We start from the raw sequence: 18886 nt of genomic DNA on the forward strand, positions 1-18886 counted from the left end.
AACAAAATTAACCTGACTTATTGAAAACAAAAATGTGAAATTCCTTGAATATGTTTGTTGACTATGATATTATAACTACCACAAGCTTGAAACTTTGTTTTATTTCTAATCAAAGGAAATGATTCATGCTTCTATTCAATTGAATAAGCTAATATTTAGAGTGGGGGTTGTATCTTTTAATATACCAGATACAGTTCCAGAATAGCAATTGTGGATAGCTATGGTAGATTATAACTGTACTGAGCTTGATTTATTCACATCTCTCTCTATCTACCTAGATGAACTCTGGGTTTGGCTCTGTGATTCGTTTTGACCAGTGAGACCAGGAAATCCTCGAGAACAAGCAGACGTGAAAAGGGCTTATGCTTTAGGATTTGTCCTCTCTGGCTCCTCCTCTAAAACCTGGGACTGCCCTGTTGAAAATTGCTGGTCTAGCCAACTGGAGATGAAACCACATGGAGCAGAGGAATGCTAACCCCGGGAGGCCTACCTGCATCTGCTAGATGCATACATGTGGCCACCTTTCATCATCCAAGCTAGTTTTCACAGACCAGAAAAACTGCTGAAACGGGAAAACCACTTAGCCAACCCACAAAGGATGATGATGTAATATATCATCGCTGATTCAAGCCATAAATTTTGTTTTTACATAGCAAAACTACCTGACACAGTATTCTATAGTTACTGAAGAGTTTGGTTAATAATTGATCATGTGCCGTTTTGTTCTTAAACATCCAGGTTTGGATGGTAAATTATACAGATAGCATAATTAAAAAACAAGAACTGTTATTTCAAGGTGCAACCAGAGGTGAATTTTCATATATGAAGTTTATGAGGTCCCTGTGTAAAGCTCTTCATTTCTTCATGAATGAAGAACTAATTAGGAAATGGATGCAGAAATCAGACAGATAAAAATAAATATATTAGCTTTGTCACTGGTAAATGCTATTTTACATAATGTGATTTATGAATTTGAAAACAATGAGCTGACTAATCCTTCACCTCAAAATTAAATGTACCCACCCTGCCAGAGAGAGAGAGAGTAGGAAAACTGCAGAATCACAGGGCTATAAAAGAAGTCAAAATAAAGTAACAGAGGGCAACCTTCATTGGTTGAGCAGCTGCCAAGAACCAAGGGAACAAAGGCCACACTTGCGATACATGGCACAAATGCAGTATTGCCTCATGAATTGTTTTCTTCTTTGAGGTACTCACCAGTATATTTGGGGAGAAGTTCAAGAACAAGTTGAGGAATGGCTGTCCTTCTATGAGACTGGAAAGACTCCACGAAAGAATCTACAGGTCATGAAGGAGGCAGTGGTGGTTCAGGCAGAGGAAGCAGCTGCTGAGATTACTAGGAAGCTGGAGAAACGGAATAAATGCTTGAAGAAGGAAAAGAAAGGACTGGCTGTGATTTCCCTGGCATCTTCACAAAACAGCAGTAGTACCCCAGAGGAGTGTGAGGAAACAAGTGAAAGACCCAAAAAGAAGAAAAAGCAAAAGCCCCAGGAGTCTCCTCAGGAGAATGGAATGGAAGACCCATCTGTCTACTTCTCTAAACTCAAGAAAAAGAAATCTTTTTCCAAGGAGGAGCTGGTTAGCAGTGATCTTGAAGAAACAGTGGAAGTCTGGCAGTGGAAGTCTTCCCAAGAGGAAGAAATCTTTCCCCAAAGAGGAACCAGTTAGTTACCCTGAAGAGTCAGGAAACAAGAGTGTCCCCAAGAAAAAGAGGAATTTCTCTTCCAAGGAGGAACCACTTAGCACTGTACCTGAAAAGGCTGCTGCCAGCAAGAGCTGTGGCTCCAAGTAAAAGAAAAAATTCCAAAAGCTCTCCCAGGAAAACTGGAATGGACATTTCCCTAGCGAGGCATACCTTGCAGAGGTATTTCCCACCCCACCCCTAATAGCCCAATAAAAACAAAAACAAACAAAAAAATAATAAGAGAGGGCATATGTGGTCCATGTTTACAGTTTGCCATTAAGCAGTAATTAATCTAATTCTAGGCATCTGTGGTTCAATTAAAGAAAATAATTATAATAAGAAAAAATTCTTCATAGGTGCTTCCTAGCACACGGTGAATGTTTGATTAAATTATGTTTGTTATATGATCTTGAAAGGACCTCACTTCATAATGACAGAAGCACTGAAAAATTCTCTAAAGTTATTAATGAAAAACCTAAGCTTTGTGCACAGAGGCTTCCTTCATGCTGTAATCACTGGTCTATTTATTTTACTTTGACAACCTTTATTCTTGCTTACACAAAATTACCTAGTTTGGTTCTCTGCCAAGTCCATGTTACTTGCTTGCACTTTGACGACCCTGAATTTTATTGGCTTACCATAATCCAAAATAGTGACAAATTCTATGAGCATCATGCCACTAGGACCCCAGGTTATCACTTTCCATATCTTTGTTATGAAAAAAAAAAGAAAAATTCACTTGAATACCAAGTCCCACAAAATTCTGCTCTCTGTTTAAATATCATAGTCAGCTACTGTCTGACTTACTCCTTTATCATATATGTCAATCTATCTTCTAGCCCCATTATTTGACCAAAATTGGTCTAGTAAAGTCATCAGAGAGTTTTCGATCTGTAAAGATGATGAACCTTTATTTCTCTTCATTTTCCTTGGTCTCTAAGCATCACTCAGTATTTTTGATACCTTCTAAATGCTCTTCTTATTTTCTTCTTACATCTATAACATCTCATTTGCAAGTTTATTCTCCTTTGCCCCACCCTTAAATGTTAAAATTTCTCAAGGTTCTTTCATAGGCCATTCCTCTTCTCCCCATGCTTATGCAATCTCACTCATGCTTATAACTTTACACTGAGAGCCCCCAAATTTATATCTCTACTTTAGACCTCTCCTTTAAACTATAAGTACCTATTAAATTCGTGCTTCCTAGACTCTCTACTTGAAAGTTCTCCAAAGCAACTCAGACTCAATGTATTCAAAATGGACTTTGTAGTAACACCCAAATCCCTCCTTTCTCTGTTATTTCCAGCTCAGTAACATCATCCACCCAAGTTTTAATTCAGAAACCCCAAAGTTATCTTTGACACATTTATTCTGCATCATACTTAAAAATTATTTCTGTTGAATTTACTAATCAAAAATGTTTAACTTTGTCACCTTCTCTCCATGCTTGACTTTCACTACTCTAATCCAATTCCAGTTAATGAAATATGCAAATCATACTCTTACAAGCTCTAACAGCACTGTGTTTCTACTTAATTGTATTTTTAATTTACAACTTTAAATTTGTTTAAATGAGTATGGTAAGCAAAATTCTTATATGTTCTCCATGATTCCTGTAACTTAGTGTTCATGCCCTGTGTAATGCCTCCCCCTGACTTTAGGGACTTACTACCAGCCAACAGAATAGGATAGATGTGAAGGAATTTTGCAGATGTCATTAAGGTCCAAGTTTATTTTGACTTAATAAAGTGAAAGCGAGTCCTGTATGGCCTGAGTTACTCAGGTGAATCCCCTTAAAAAGGCGATGACCTAATCAGTAGAAAGCTCTTGAAGTCAGAGACTCTCCTTGCAGATTTGATGAACTAAGCGGCTGTGTTGAGGTCCACCTGGCAAGAAACTCTGTGCAAACTATAGGACTCAAGGGATGCTTTCAGGCTACAACCAGCAAAAAGCTAGAGTCTCTATTGATGCAGCTGCAAGGAAATAAATTCACCGAACAACTTGAGGAAACTTGCAGGTAGATTTTTTTCCCAGTCAGGCCTGCAGAGGAGAGTATAGCCCCCCAAAACCTCAGTCATGACCTTTGGGAGACACTGAGCAGAGGACCCTGCTAAGCTGTGTGGAGACTCCTAAGCCACAGAAATTGTGAGATAATAAATGTGTGTTAAGTGGCTAAATTTTTCTTATGCAGCTATAGAAAAATAATATAATGATTATTTTTATGTCCATGAATTAGTCTGAATAGTCCAGATTTTGTTGCAAAAACAAACAACCCTCAGTTTCAAGAGTTAACAAATTACAAATTTATTTCTTGCTCAAATTCAGTAAGCTACAGGTTCTGGCACATATATGGTGATTTTAGCCTCAGATATGAGCAGAGTTAATTCATCTATTACCATAAGATGAAAGAGATAACATATGAATACAGAAATAGGTAGGATGGTAGCTTTGGTTGTTGAGAATAAGTTCTCTTCACTTACATTTCCCAGGGAAATTAGAAGCAAGTAAAATAAGAATAGAGTGAAGAGTAAGTGTGAAATAGTCATCTCAGAGATTGAGAGTGAATTACCTTGGGAAATGCTGTAAAGACTGCCAAAAAGTTAGGAGGACTCACTTGAAGTTTGTGATACAACATTTAAATTGTGGTCATTCTCTGTGTTTTTAATTTAGTTTTCTCCAGACATGTTCAGCTACTTGGGAGAATACATAGTGTAAGCAAATCATATATTTAACCATATCTGAGATTATTCCTGGAAAGAATAATAGAGGAAGAGAAGAACAAGCAAATTGAAATGCATGTAGTGGTGTTTTTAAATATGCAACCTGGAAACAGTTGGGTAAAAAAGAAAATGAGAACCTGAAGGGGATAATAGATGTGAAAATGTGGGTAGCAGTGGATAGAAGATACCAATAAGATTGAGGAATTGCAGGACTACAAGTATAAGAAATACAAAGCTGTAACTATAAGAATCAGTGTCCAAAGAGTGGGATGCTTGAAACTGAGACTTACAGAAGTGGTACAGTTATAGATAATAACAAATTTGACAGCATGGATGTGGTAGCCAAGGGAATGGGGTAAATGACAAAGTTATTTGAGGGAGGCAAGTCAACAGGATCAGGATGCATCATCCAGAATGCAAGGAATCGTCAAGGACAATAATAGGAGTAGTGGCTGAGAGAGGGTGATACAAGTGCTAAAACCTTAAGGAGAGGTGGTGCAGTGACTACTAGGGCAATAAATAATTGCAACACAGAGGGATTGTATGCAGCCGTAATCTGATAATACATACTTTGAAGGCTCTAGAGCTGTTTTTTTAAATTTATTTTTAATTAAAAAAGTTTAAGTTTTTATTGGGAGACTGGGATTGCCATATATACATTACTAATAAGAAAAAAATATCAAATTGTACACTTTAAATATATGCAATTTATTGTATTTCCATTATATCTCAATAAAAGTTCTTAAAAAATAAAAATAAAATAAAATTAAATAATAAAAAATGTTGTTTTTCTTTTATTTTGTCTGGCCTGAAAATGGCAACGAAGGCACATAATTCATAGTTCAGCCACATGTGAGATATGGGAGAAATAAAAGCCACTACATGAGACAGCTGCAGGAGAATCCTGGGGTTCAGAGATCTCACCAGTGGTATTCATAATTCAGCCACTTTTCACAGCTGCTGCTGCACTGCTCTTGCAGGTAACTTACCAATAACACTTACCAATAACACTGCCCTACTTCAGGGCCATCACATTTTCTTTAATATTTCAAAAGGTTTCTAAAGATACCCTGCCTCTACTCTTTCTCTCTACCACTCTATCCCTACATTGTAGTCAGAGTAAGATTTCCACATTGAAAATCTCAAGTAATTACTTGTGGGAAGACATTCTGGAACCTTTTTGAAACATTGAAAATGTTGAAGTATGTGGGCCGAGCGATGGGATTCAGAATGTCCTGCTTGAGCAGTGGAGGAGCTGAGGGTGTGGGGCGTGGAGACTAATATCACCCTGTTTGGTCCTGAGGGATGGCTGGTTAGCCAAAGACGGGTAAGATTCCTCAGAGGAGGAACAACCTAAGACAGGCACAGCCGCAGAGGGGCCAACAGGGGTGGTGCATAGAGCCTTCCTTATATCACCGTGTTTGGCCCTGGAGGATGACTGGTTAGCCAGAGATGGGTAAGATTCCTCAAGGGAGGAACAACCTAAGACAGGCACAGTCGCAGAGGGGCCAACACGGGTGGGGCACAGACCCTTAATCCTTTTGAGAGAGGTCTCCTGCCCCCAGGGCTGCTTTGCTCTCCAGGCCCAGCTCAAATCAGGACCCAGGAGGCAAACAAAGATCATTGCCCCCAGTCATGTGAGGCCTTTGATTGTTTATGGGATTAACCTGGGAGTGTTAGACCCTTAGGCTATGCCGAAAACTCAATAAAAGCAAGGTGGGATCAATCAGCAAGGCTCTTGATCCGAGAGGTCTTGAGTCCCCCGGTCCCATCTTTCTCTTCAGTCTGTGTCTGTGTCTTCTTCAAGCTTGCGGCACCCGTCACTCACCTCGAGTCACCGAGTTGATCCCGGCAATTACTCCTTCATAGAAATATCCAATTATTTTCCCAATGAAATAGAATTAATTTCCCATTCCTTATGTTAGCATTGATTAGTCCTCCAAGCTTCTGATATGACCTCCTTCTCTATTTTCACTCTATACTCAACTTCATCACTTTGCTGTAACATCAGTTCCATTAGTGTGTCATTGTCTTGTATGTTGAGCTGCCTTTTTGCTTCTATTCTACCTGTCTAGAATTCCAAGTTATAAGATGACTCTGTGCAATGAAAGCTGTGGCACCGCTATACTGATGTAGCCCTTTAGAAACATGACTTGGCCAAGCAGCATTTTGAGAATTAAGATATTCTTCACTCTGGGTAGACCCAACTGCAATAGGGTGCCATGAGTGCTGGCGTGGGAGCAATCACTTTGGGTACATGAGGTAAATGGAGCCCCTTATCTATAGAGAACTCGAAAGCAGGAATAAAACTAACAAATTCAATCTGTTTGTTATCACTATTCACTAGCCATTCTGAACATTAGCAGTGAAAATACACTCTTCCCTAGAAATCCTTTTTTGATATTTTAACAGTCATTGCAATTACTTTTTAATTCTAATTTTACACATGTATATAAATTATATATTCAATTATATATCATAGGAAGATATTCATATTTATATATTATTTATTTATATATGTTATAATATATATGGCGTGTGTGTGTGTACATGTAAAATTTACTTTAGTATCCTAAGCAAGTGATCTAACCTAAGTTTTTGTTTATTCATCTGTAAAATGAGGTTAATCACATTCCCCATAACATTTTGTGAGTGTTAAATGAGGCAAAATATACAAAACATTTAGTAGGGCATTTAGCACACTGTAAATGATATTAATGTTTGCTGTTAACATGATGACCTAGATTCCAAGAATATCACTAGGCTCTACGGATACAGAAGTGAAAAAGAAGGAGTCTGTCTCTTTTTTTAAAAAAACCTATTTTTCTTAGAATAGGTGACAAGTAAACAAAAACACAGTATGACTGAGGGTTTGAATAAGAGTAGGTATGTGCAAATACAGTACTAGCTATAAAAAGAGAATGATAATTTCTCCCTGAGTTGTGAGGCTGAAGATAGTTTTCAAAAGAGGTAACTCATACATGTTCTGAGGAGTAAGTGCAAATGATTATTTTAATTTGATCTCAGCCATTCATAGAGCATTCAGTGCTTAAAACTGTACCACTTATAATAAGGGGGAGGGGAAAGAAAGGACACACACACAGCCACACACACACATAGAGCAAGAGAGTGAGAATGAGAGCAAGAGCGGGAGAGAGAGAGGGGGAGAGAGTAAGGGGGAGAGAGAGGGAGAGAGAGGGAGGGGAGAAAAAATATGAGTGTTGGGATGGAGGGGAAAGGGGCTGATAAATATGAACCTGGTATGTCTCAAGATTTGATAATTTCATTGGACAATAGCCTGGAAAATTAACTTCCAGACTATTGTATTGTATTTTATGTTTTCAATACTTTATTTATTTATTTATTTATTTATTGGCTGCATTGGGTCTTCTCTGCTGCATGCATGCTTTCTCTAGTTGTGGTGAGCAGGGGCTATTCTTTGTTGCAGGGCGCTGGCTTCTCATTGCAGTGGCTTCTCTTGTTGCAGAGCTTGGGCTCTAGGCTCGCAGGCTTCAGTAGCTGTGGCACACAGGCTGAACAGTTGTGGCTCGCACGCTCCAGAGCACAGGCTCAGTAGTTGTGGCACACAGACTTAGTTGCTCCGCGGCATGTGGGATCTTCCCGGACCAGGGATCAAACCTGTGTCCCTTGCATTAGCAGGCAATTCTTAAGCACTGCGCCACCAGGGAAGTCCTGGGGCTATTGTATTTTAGAGGGAAGAAAGGAGTATAATAATAGACTAGCATCAAAGATTTTCCTCAGCTTCCCAGGTTCCCCTTAGGAGAAAATTACTGGGCATGGTAGTTCCCTGGACTAAATTACTTTTTCCTAGAATGTGAAAGTACTCACGACTGATTCATGAATCTTTATATCTTTGTTTTATCTTAGGTATTGCAATTCATGAATTATATCATGACTGATAGTGATATCTACCATGGGCACGTAAGTGAGAAGTGATGTCATATACCACACATACAGACACATCAGTTCATTCTGAGACTATGATCTTGAAATATATATGTATAATGCTCTTTCTGTACCTTGATTATATCATATATGCCTCCAAAGTAATGGCATCAGACCTACATAACCCATAGGATATTGTGCAAATTGAATAACACAGAGTGTTTAAAAAAAGAAAATTTTTTTCATTTATATGATTAAATTAATATTAATAGTCTGAAAAAGGGAAAGAAAAGGGGCATGTCTTTGCTCTTCAGTATTTAAAATTCTTATGCTACTTTTCTTAGGCCTCCACCTCTAGGATATTGCCAGTTATATGATATGGCTACTCACATAAATCACCTGAGAAAGTTAAGATTATTCAGTCTACTCTCACTCTGATTTGCCATCATTTACCACTACACTTAGTCTTGCCTCTTTGAACCCTTCTGAGTCCAGGCTTGTCTTGGCCAAATAAAATAAGTTCTGTGTTCAGTAAGGGAATAGATGTTTAAATGGAGCTAGACTAAGAGAAATCTTTTCACTAGAATCAATGTACATCACACTCCATTGGCCAGTGATTGGTTATGACAGGTATTGAGAAAGAAATCCCAGTGAGAAGCAAAAAGGTGTATAAACCACAAAAGGCACAGATAATGGTGAAATGAGGCTTTCAAAGTGCTAAAATACTGAGTAATTCTGACAGTACTGAGAAGGCTGAACTGTTCATCACTCATTTTTATCTGTGACAGTCAACATGCACACCTATTTAACATGTATGATTCACAGTGTATATCCTTTCTTGTTAATTAGAATGACATTATAAACTAGAGTGGATGGAAAGTGTGCTTATTAAAACTTATCCAAGAAAATCTGTTTAATACAAGCCACACATATCACCAAATTATATTTTGAGTTAGTAATTTGAATTTATTAAATGGAACTCAGTTTATGAAATTTTCTTGTTAAGGTTTTCTGAAGATAAAGTTTTTTTCCTATGATTATGATGACTATGCTTTTCAAACTCTTTCTAAAAAAGTGTGAATGGATAAGAGTTCAGAAAGATCAAACATCTGTTAATCAGAATGTATATCAGAAAATCTTTATTACCATAATGACATGAAAATTAATTATAATTTAAGCATTTGGGGAATACTAATTTACTACCATTATTTTACTTGTCATAAAGACAAAAAATGCATTATTTTCTTTCGTATTCTATTAATAGGTCATAACTTTTCTCCATTTATGTTGAAGAAAATTATATCAAAACAGTTGAATGTATAATGAAAAAACAGATCTTAAGAATTTTATCACATTTTAGTGTTGTGCCTTTGAGATTGTCTATTTCTTCTGCATGGCAGAAATACTATATTGTGTGTTACTACACATTCTGTACTCAATGAGTACATGATAGTAGTTTGAAATAGGCAAGCTCAGTATTTACCACATGGAAATCATCATTTTTTTTTAAATTAGGACTTTTTCCCCAAAGAAAGATTCTTAAACATATTCCTACACATCACTTCTCACCTGTCCCAGAGACAACCACTGTTTTTCATTTCTAAACCATAGCTTAATTTTACCCATTCTTGAATTTTACATGAATGGAATCATGCATATTATTCTGTTTTGTACTTGGCTTCATATGTTTAAAGTTTTTGAGATTTTTTTTCTGGTATTTCTCCGTATATCAGTAGCCTATTCTTTTTAACTTCTGAGTAATGTGCCACTGTAGGAATATACTACAATTTGTTTAACCAGGCTTCTTCAGACAATATTTTGAGTTATTTGTAATTTGGAGTTATTTTGAATTAACCTGCTAAAAACATTCTTGTACAGTCTTCAGTGGATAGATTCTTTTTTATTTCTCCTAAGTAAATATCTACAGGTGGAATTTATGAATCATGGGTAGGTGTATATTTAACTTTTTAAGAAATTGCCAGTTTTGCGATGAGGGTATATCATTTCACATTGCAACCAGTAATGTATGAGAGAGTTCCAATAGCTTCTTCACTAACATTTAGTGTTGTCAATCTTTCAAGTTTTAGCAGTTCTAGAGATTTGAAATGATCTCACTGTAATTTTAATTTCATGACTAATGATGTTGAACATCTTTCCTGTGCTTATTAGCCTTCTGTTTATCTTCACTTGTGAAGTGTCTGCTCAGGTCTCTTGCCCAATTATTTTTAAATTAAGTTGTCTTTTTACTGTTGCTTTGGGTAAGATCTTTATATTGTTGATACAAAACTTTATCAAATGCATGTATTATAAATATTTTTATGGCCTTTTCCTGAAGTATGGTTGATTTACAATGTTGTATTGGTTTCAGATATGCAGCAAAGTGATTCAGTTATACATATATATATTCTTTTTCATATTCTTTTACATTATGATTTATTAGAATATATTGAATATACTTTCCTGTGCTATTACAGTAGGACCTTGTTGTTTATATATTTTATATATAGTAGTTTGTCTCTATGGCCTTTTTTTAAGGGTGTGTTTTGATAATGAGAAGTTTTAATTTTGATAAATTCTATCATTTTTTTTTCATAGTTAGCATGTTTTGGTTCTTTCTACGAAATTCTGTCCTACCCCAATGTTGTTAAGATGTATTTCTATGTCTTCTAGAAGCTTTCTTGTTTTACCTGTTACATTAAGTCTATTTATATAAGTCATTTCATTTTACATAAATTTTTATGTAACACTTCATGTAGGTGTTGATGTTATTATTATTTTTAATCCAGTGGCTATCCAGCAGGTCTAAAACACTGTTTGAAAAATATTCTTTTTTCTCTATTGAATTGGCTTGGTGTCTTCATCAAAAAACAATTGATCTTATATATGTTCCTATATCTTCTATTTGCTTCATTGATTTTTTTTTCCATCCAAACTCCAAAAACACAGTCTTGATCACTGTAACTTCATTGTAAAGAATATTGTGATTTGAAATCATGTGGTATTAATCTTTCAACTTCTTTTCCTCAAAACTATTTTTGGCTATTTAAAATATTTTAAATTTCAATAAACATTTTAGTCTCAAATCACCAATTATTACAAGAAATAGTGTAGGAATTTTAACTTGAAATGCATTTAATCTTTTTTTTTTTTTGCTTCAGATTGTGTTTTATTTATGTAAATAATGAAAGTAGCTTGTTTCTTTAGAGTTCTAGCATTAATAAAGGAGTCATAGCCCAGAATGTGCTGCGGGTTCAGAAGGTAACTTGGCTCCTATTTTATTTTCCCAAAGTTCGCCCACGTGTCCTTTTTTTTTTTTTTAATTTTATTTATTTATTTATTATTTTTTGGGGGGTACACCAAGTTCAATCAACTGTTTTTATACACATATCCCTGTATTCCCTCCCTTCCTTGACTCTCCTCTCCTCGAGTCCCCCCCACCCTCCCCGCCCCAGTCCTCTAAGGCATCTTCCATCCTCGAGTTGGACTCCCTTTGTTATACAACAACTTCCCACTATCTATTCTACAGTTGGTAGCATATATATGTCTGTGCTACTCTCTCACTTCGTCTCAGCTTCCCCTTCACCCCCCGCCCCCTCCCAAACCTTGAGTTCTCCAGTCCACTCTCTGTATCTGCTTCCCTGTTCTTGTCACTGAGTTCATCAGTACCATTTTTAGATTCCGTATATGTGAGTTAGTATACAATACTTGTCTTTCTCTTTCTGACTTACTTCACTCTGTATGACAGACTCTAGGTCTATCCACCTCATTATATATAGCTCCATCTCATCCCTTTTTATAGCTGAGTAATATTCCATTGTATATATATGCCACATCTTCTGTATCCATTCATTTGTTGATGGGCATTTAGGTTGCTCCCATGTCCTGGCTATTGTAAATAGTGCTGCAATAAACATTATGGTACATGTTTCTTTTGGGATTATGGTTTTCTTTGGGTATATGCCCAGGAGTGGGATGACTGGATCATATGGTAGTTCTATTTGTAGTTTTTTAAGGAACCTCCAAATTGTTTTCCATAGTGGCTGTACCAACTTACAGTCCCACCAACAGTGCAGGAGAGTTCCCTTTTCTCCACACCCTCTCCAACATTTGTGGTTTCCAGATTTTGTGATGATGGCCATTCTGATTGGTGTGAGGTGATACCTCATTGTGGCTTTGACTTGCATTTTTCTGATGATGAGTGATGTTGAGCATCTTTTCATGTGTTTGTTGGTCATCTGTATGTCTTCTTTGGAGAAATGTCTATTTAGGTCTTCCGCCCATTTGTGGATTGGGTTATTTGCTTTTTTGGTATTAAGCTGCATGAGCTACTTGTATATTTTGGAGGTTAATCCTTTGTCCGTTGTTTCATAGGCAACTATTTTTTCCGATTCTGAGGGTTGCCTTTTAGTCTTGTTTATGGTTTCTTTCACTGTGCAAATGCTTTTAAGTTTCATGAGGTCCCATGTGTTTATTCTTGATTTTATTTCCATGATTCTAGGAGGTGGGTCAAAAAGGATCTTGCTTTGATGGATGTCATAGAGTGTTCTGCCTATGTTTTCCTCTAGGAGTTTTATAGTGTCTGGCCTTACATGTAGGTCTTTAATCCATTTGGAGTTTCTTTTTGTGTATGGTGTTAGGATGTGTTCTAATTTCATTCTTTTACATGTTGCTGTCCAATTTTCCCAGCACCACTTATTGAAGAGGCTGTCTTTTTACCATTGTATACTCGTGCCTCCTTTGTCAAAGATAAGGTGCCCATATGTGTTTGGGCTTACTTCTGAGTTCTCTATTCTATTCCATTGATCGTCCTTTCGATTTTTGTGCCAGTACCATACTGTCTTGATCACTATGGCCTTGTAGTATAGTTTGAAGTCAGGAAGCCTGATTCCACCAACTCCATTTTTCCTTCTCAAGATTGCTTTGGCTATTCAGGGTCTTTTGCATTTCTTTACAAATCATAAGATTTCTTGCTCTAGTTCTGTGAAAAATGCCATTGGTAATTTGATTGGGATTGCATTGAATCTGTAAATTGCTTTGGGTAGTACAGTCATTTTCACGATGTTGATTCTTCCAATCCAGGAACATGGTATGTCCCTCCATCTGTTTTGCATTTAATCTTTTAAGATCAATTGAAATATTAAGAATGTTAAGTTGTTTAATTGATGAGCATAATACTTGTCTCATTTATTTAGATCATCTTTAATTTCTTATGGCAATCTCTCGTAGTTTCCCATGTAGAGATTTTAAACATCTTTTACTAAATTTATACTTATTTTTCATGGATTTTGATGCATCTGTTAATGGATTTGAACATTTTATAATTGCTGTCAATATATAAAACTACAATTAACTTTAACATTGATTTGTGATCTTGCTATATTTATACATTAGTTCTAGTAGTACTTTTGTAAATTCCTTGGGACTGTGTATGCAAGCAATTGTGTCATCTGGGAATAAGAACATTTACTTCTTCCTTTGCAATCCTATGCCTACTGTTTCTTTTTCTCCCCTTATTGCACTGATTAGGATGCTTAATACAGTACTGAAAATAAGTGAGAAATTGTGAGAGCAGATTTCTTTTCCTTTTTGGAGAGATTTAATATAAAGATGTTCATTATTTCACCATTAAGAAATTCTTCATCTTAGTGAAGAATTTGCCTTCTATTCATAGTTTACTGAGAGATTTTGTTATGAATATACTAAGATAAACATGTTTTTCTTTCTTTTCTTTCTGATTTGTCTTGTTTGGATTTTTAATGTTGAACCCTGTTTTCTCAGGCTAATCCCATTTGGTTAGAATATATTATTCTTTGTGTGTATTGCTAGAATCAATTTGCAAAGGTTTTGTTAAGATTTTCTCTGTATTCATGTGGGTACTGGCCTTAATTTAATATTCTTGTGATATATTCATCAGGTTTTGATATTGCTGTTATGTTTCCTTCCTAAAGTGAATTGTGAAGTCTTTTTTTCTCCTCATTTGGGAGAGAATTTATATGATTGATATAATTTCTTACGTACATATTTAACAAAATTCACCTGTAAAACCATGATATAGACTTTTATTTGTGTGACATTTTTGGTAATGTGCTTAGTAGATATAGAGATATTTAGATTTTCTATTTATTTTCGTGTAAATTTTGGTGAGTTGTATTTTTCATAGAATATATATTTCATCAAATTTATTCAAGCTATTTCCTTAATATATTTTTATATTCTGTAGAATCTGTGGTATGTTCCATATTTCATTCTTGATAACAATATTTTTTGGAGTTTCCTTCATTTTTCCTTGATCAACCTTGTTACTGGTTCATTAATTTTATTGTATTTTCCAAAGAGCAAACTCTTGAATTTGTTAATTGCCTCTATTCTTGTTTTCCATTTCACTGATTTTTGCTTTTATTTTTATTACCTACTCCATTTACCTATTTTTGAGTTTAATATGCTTATCTTTAGCTTTTAAGGTGAAGTGTTAGATCTTTCATTTAGATGTGGTTTAATAGAGGTGTATAAACTTAAACATTTCTCTGTAAGCTCTGCTTTAGCTGTATGCCATAAATTTTCATATGTTGTTTTGTCATTACCAATCGATTATAAATATTTTCTAATTTCCCTTGTGATTTCATCTTTTTTATGTATATTGGTTGTTTAGAAGTATTTTATTTACCAATATTTATGGAATTTAATGGCATTAACTTATAATTTATGTTACAATGAAAACATACTTTGTTATACTTTAATTTTTTAGTTCATTAAGACATTTTATGAACAGGCATTATTAGGGATAATATTCTGTAAATGCTGATTAAAGTAGATTGATACTATTATTATTGATTTTTGTCTTGCTATTCTATTAATTGTTAGAGGCAATTATTATAATTTAGTGCATTATTTATTTGGATACCTGAACTTCTTTCTCTCAGATTTTGCTTCATGTGCTTTACAGTTCTGTTATTAAATAAAATCAGAAAATTTAGTCTTTATTTATAGCATTGTTCTTTTGTGTGTAATGTATTATTCTCTCATTTCTTTCAAGATTTCTTTTTATTTTTGTATTTTAGCTACTTTATGAGGTGTGACTCTTTAAAATTTATCTTGCTTGGGGGTTGCAGAGTATTTTAGAATTGTAATTTGATGGTTTTCATCACATTTGGAAAAATCTGTCCCAATTTTTCCATTCCTCTCTTTCTTGGACTCAATTTTACATATCTTAGAACATTTGTTATCACTCTGAAAGTCACTGGGATTTACTTTATTCTTTAAGTCCTTTTTCCCTAGATATTTATCTTCAAAATCAACCTATTATTTTCTGCCCTTTATTTCTGCTACTAAGTCTATCCAGTAATTTTATTTCTCATGTCAGATATTGCAATTTTAAAATCTAAAATTTCCATTTGGTTTGCTGCTATTGATTTTCTTCTACTTTTTCAGTTAATTTAATCATTTTCATTTAAGTTCTTGAATGTATCAATATTTGTAGTATCTTCTTTAGACATTGTCTGCTATTTTTGCATCTGGGTTATCCTTTAGTCTGTTTCTGGTGACTTTTATTTTTTTTTTTTGGAACAGTTGGTCACATTATTCTTACTTATCAGCACATTTTATAAGTTTCCATTAGACACTGGACATTATAAAGAGCACTTCATAGAGTTCCTGGATCCTATTATCTTCTGATGAGGGTTTGTTTGTTTAAGCAGATAATTAAGTTGCTGGAAGTTCACCTTGAACTGTGGAGGCTTGTTCTAATACTCTATTAGGGCAGACTCTGGAAAACTCAAGAGTTTTAGCAAACACCTCTAGCCTGACCAGCCTCAGACTCCAGACTCTGCCCTCTCTCCTTTAGGCAGAAGATGAATTCTCTTCTTAGTCTTTTAGTCCTGCAGATTTTGCTTAATTTTGTTTTTTTCCACGTGGCTTTTGAAATGTCCGATGTACACGTTCAATCCAGAGGGAAACCATGGCTTTAAAGAAGTTTATTGATGTTTTGGCGGGCAGGCCCTGCTTTGACTTCAGCTTTTCTGAGATTTATTTCCTTAAATTCTAGACACTCTGTTTGCCTAAAATTCAATCTTGTGAAATCTTAATCTGATAGGACTATAACTTTCTGCTTGAGCTTTAGCCTCCATGCTGATATGGACAAGTTTTAATACCTCCAGGGGAAAGATACCTATACTTAGATCCATCCAGTTAACTCATGTTGTGGACGATTGAATCCTCTGAAGTTTTTTCCTTAGTTGAATAGCTCTCCATTGTTCTTTTATAATTGTTCCCCTTACCACCAAAGTTAATATTTATTATCTTTGGACTAGTTATCCCCATGTAACTTACTCTGCTGGGATTCACTAATGTATTTTAAAAGTACAGTGCATAGGCATTACTGTATCATTCACTTACTGTGTTTCTAATTCAGAGTCTTACCAGACATTTAGACATTGATAAACCACAGGAAACAAATATTAAGGGTTGACTTTCCAGAAAATACTCAAAAAAAGTTTAGTAATAATGTATTGTGACATATGTGTAGCTGATTTCACTGTCAATTCCTTTTAAAAACTAGCTAAAAATGACCAATTTATATTTTAGTACTACTCACTTTTTTAAATTTAAAGACCACAAAAAAGATGACAGCTTGTTTTTCAACTTACAGGATATTTGTTCTATTCAATATACTTGGATCCTTATGTTCACAACACATCCAGAAATGATCTTAGGAGAATGGGTTAATATTAAAGAAAATTTTAAAAAAGCAATAACTCACGAGAAATGTCTGCTAGCCACAATAGGCTTGTTAAACTTCAGTAATATCCATAAACTTGAAATACATGTTTACCTCCAATAACAAAGAAAATATGGGTCTTACAATTTAGCATCCAAAAAGTACTTGTTTTGAATACTTTTTTTTTTATTTTCATCTTAAGGAAGCAAATATCAACATTCTGCTTCTTGCAAGGTTTCAAAAGAAGTATGAAAGGTAGTAAACTTAGTTAAGGAAAGTTTCTTCCTAATATCTCTCCAAGTTGACTAAATACTCATACAGGTTCTCTTTTCATTGTTGCAAGATGGCTGCAAAAGCAAAAGCACCAGATCTCAAAATCTTGTATCTTCTCCAGTAGCAAAAGGAAAAATCCCTCCCTAAATTTCAAGTAAAAGTCATTGTTTCTAATTAACTCTTATTGGTCACATAAGCATCTTTCTAGTCATAGAAATAAAAAATAATGGTTTGATTGTAAGAGACACCATTTATAAAAAACCTTTCTTGTTAAAAGGCATGTGAAACTTCATCCAAAATACATAACTGAGAATGGGTAAAAGTATGATTTTCCTGAATGAAAATGGTGAGAAAACTAGTTACTAGGCCGCAGTATAACTAATATCCAATGAATACTCAAATTAATGTAGCATTTTTCAACTTTGAGCCCGATATGGAAAGATTTATGATCAACCCTATTGCAGATATGATTTTTGGTTGAAATGCATTGCCACACCATGGATTCTGCAAGTAAAAGTCTACCAAATTCAGGTTTACATTTTTTAAAAAAAAGAAAGAAAAAAGGTAAAAGACAAGAATAAAAGCATTACTTCAGTTCTTACAGCCCACGAAGTAAGATAGAGACATTCTATTAATAATTGGACTCATATTTCATTACTCTTAAGCTATTTTCCTTCTTTTATATTATACATATTAAGCTTCTCAAACTGTGCACAACAAAAGATCCCCACAACAGAAATGCAGGTTATAATCAATATGCAATTCTGTTCTGTATTCTCTCCCTTTGATGTAAGCAGGTTGGATTGGGGGATGGAGAAGCTCATGGCACGGTTATTTTGAGGTACTTTTGAGCTGCTTATTAGCAGGTCCTTATTAGCAGCTTCTTATTACCAGCTTTCCCAGGCAGTTGTGACATGTTTTGAAGATAACTCTTTTGTTCCATTGAAACCATAATGCCTACTTTAATCTGCAATGAATTCAAAAAAAGAGAAGAAAAGGCCAATTAAATTATAAAATACCTTTAAAATCATTGCCATACACCACTAGCTTTTACACCTCAGACAATAATAAATTATAGAGCCTTTAGTGAAAAATTATTTTTTTGCTTTGAAACCAGTTTGGCAGCAGTAATATGTGCTTGCATGCAATGATATGTACCAGAAGTATAAGCAACTCCGATAACCCCTTTAGAATTGAAAAGAACCCATAAATGAAATAACTTTAGAGAAGTCAATGTTGACTATAAGTACATTAACTAAAGGAAAGATCAGATATTGATGTCAAACAGTGTAATGACAACTTATTTGGTGTAATCAGTACACTCGGCATTACAGAACTCCAATTTCTTTCCTATTCATTGATGTAAACCATTGTATGATGCTAACTATACTCCCGTCATTGCTTTACAAGCATTGTATGTAATAACACCTTTATTCTTAAAATGAAGAAAGTCTTAGTACTACTCCCGTTTTACTATGAAGGAACTGAGACATGGAGAGGTAACAAAATTCTTCACTGTTAATAACAGTTATTGCAAAATATGACCTGTATACCATCGGCTCTGGTATTTAT

At 35.0% G+C, this 18886-nt stretch overlaps 1 pseudogene; it reads left to right on the forward strand.

Annotated features, from left to right (window-relative positions):
• The first annotated feature begins 1305 nt into the window (after positions 1 to 1305).
• The window catches only part of LOC130857602 (nucleolar protein 56-like), a 66432-nt pseudogene continuing 48851 nt past the window's right edge, over positions 1306 to 18886 (forward strand).

The sequence above is a fragment of the Hippopotamus amphibius genome, chromosome 7, assembly GCF_030028045.1.
Source record: "Hippopotamus amphibius kiboko isolate mHipAmp2 chromosome 7, mHipAmp2.hap2, whole genome shotgun sequence".
Classification (NCBI taxonomy): domain Eukaryota; kingdom Metazoa; phylum Chordata; class Mammalia; order Artiodactyla; family Hippopotamidae; genus Hippopotamus; species Hippopotamus amphibius.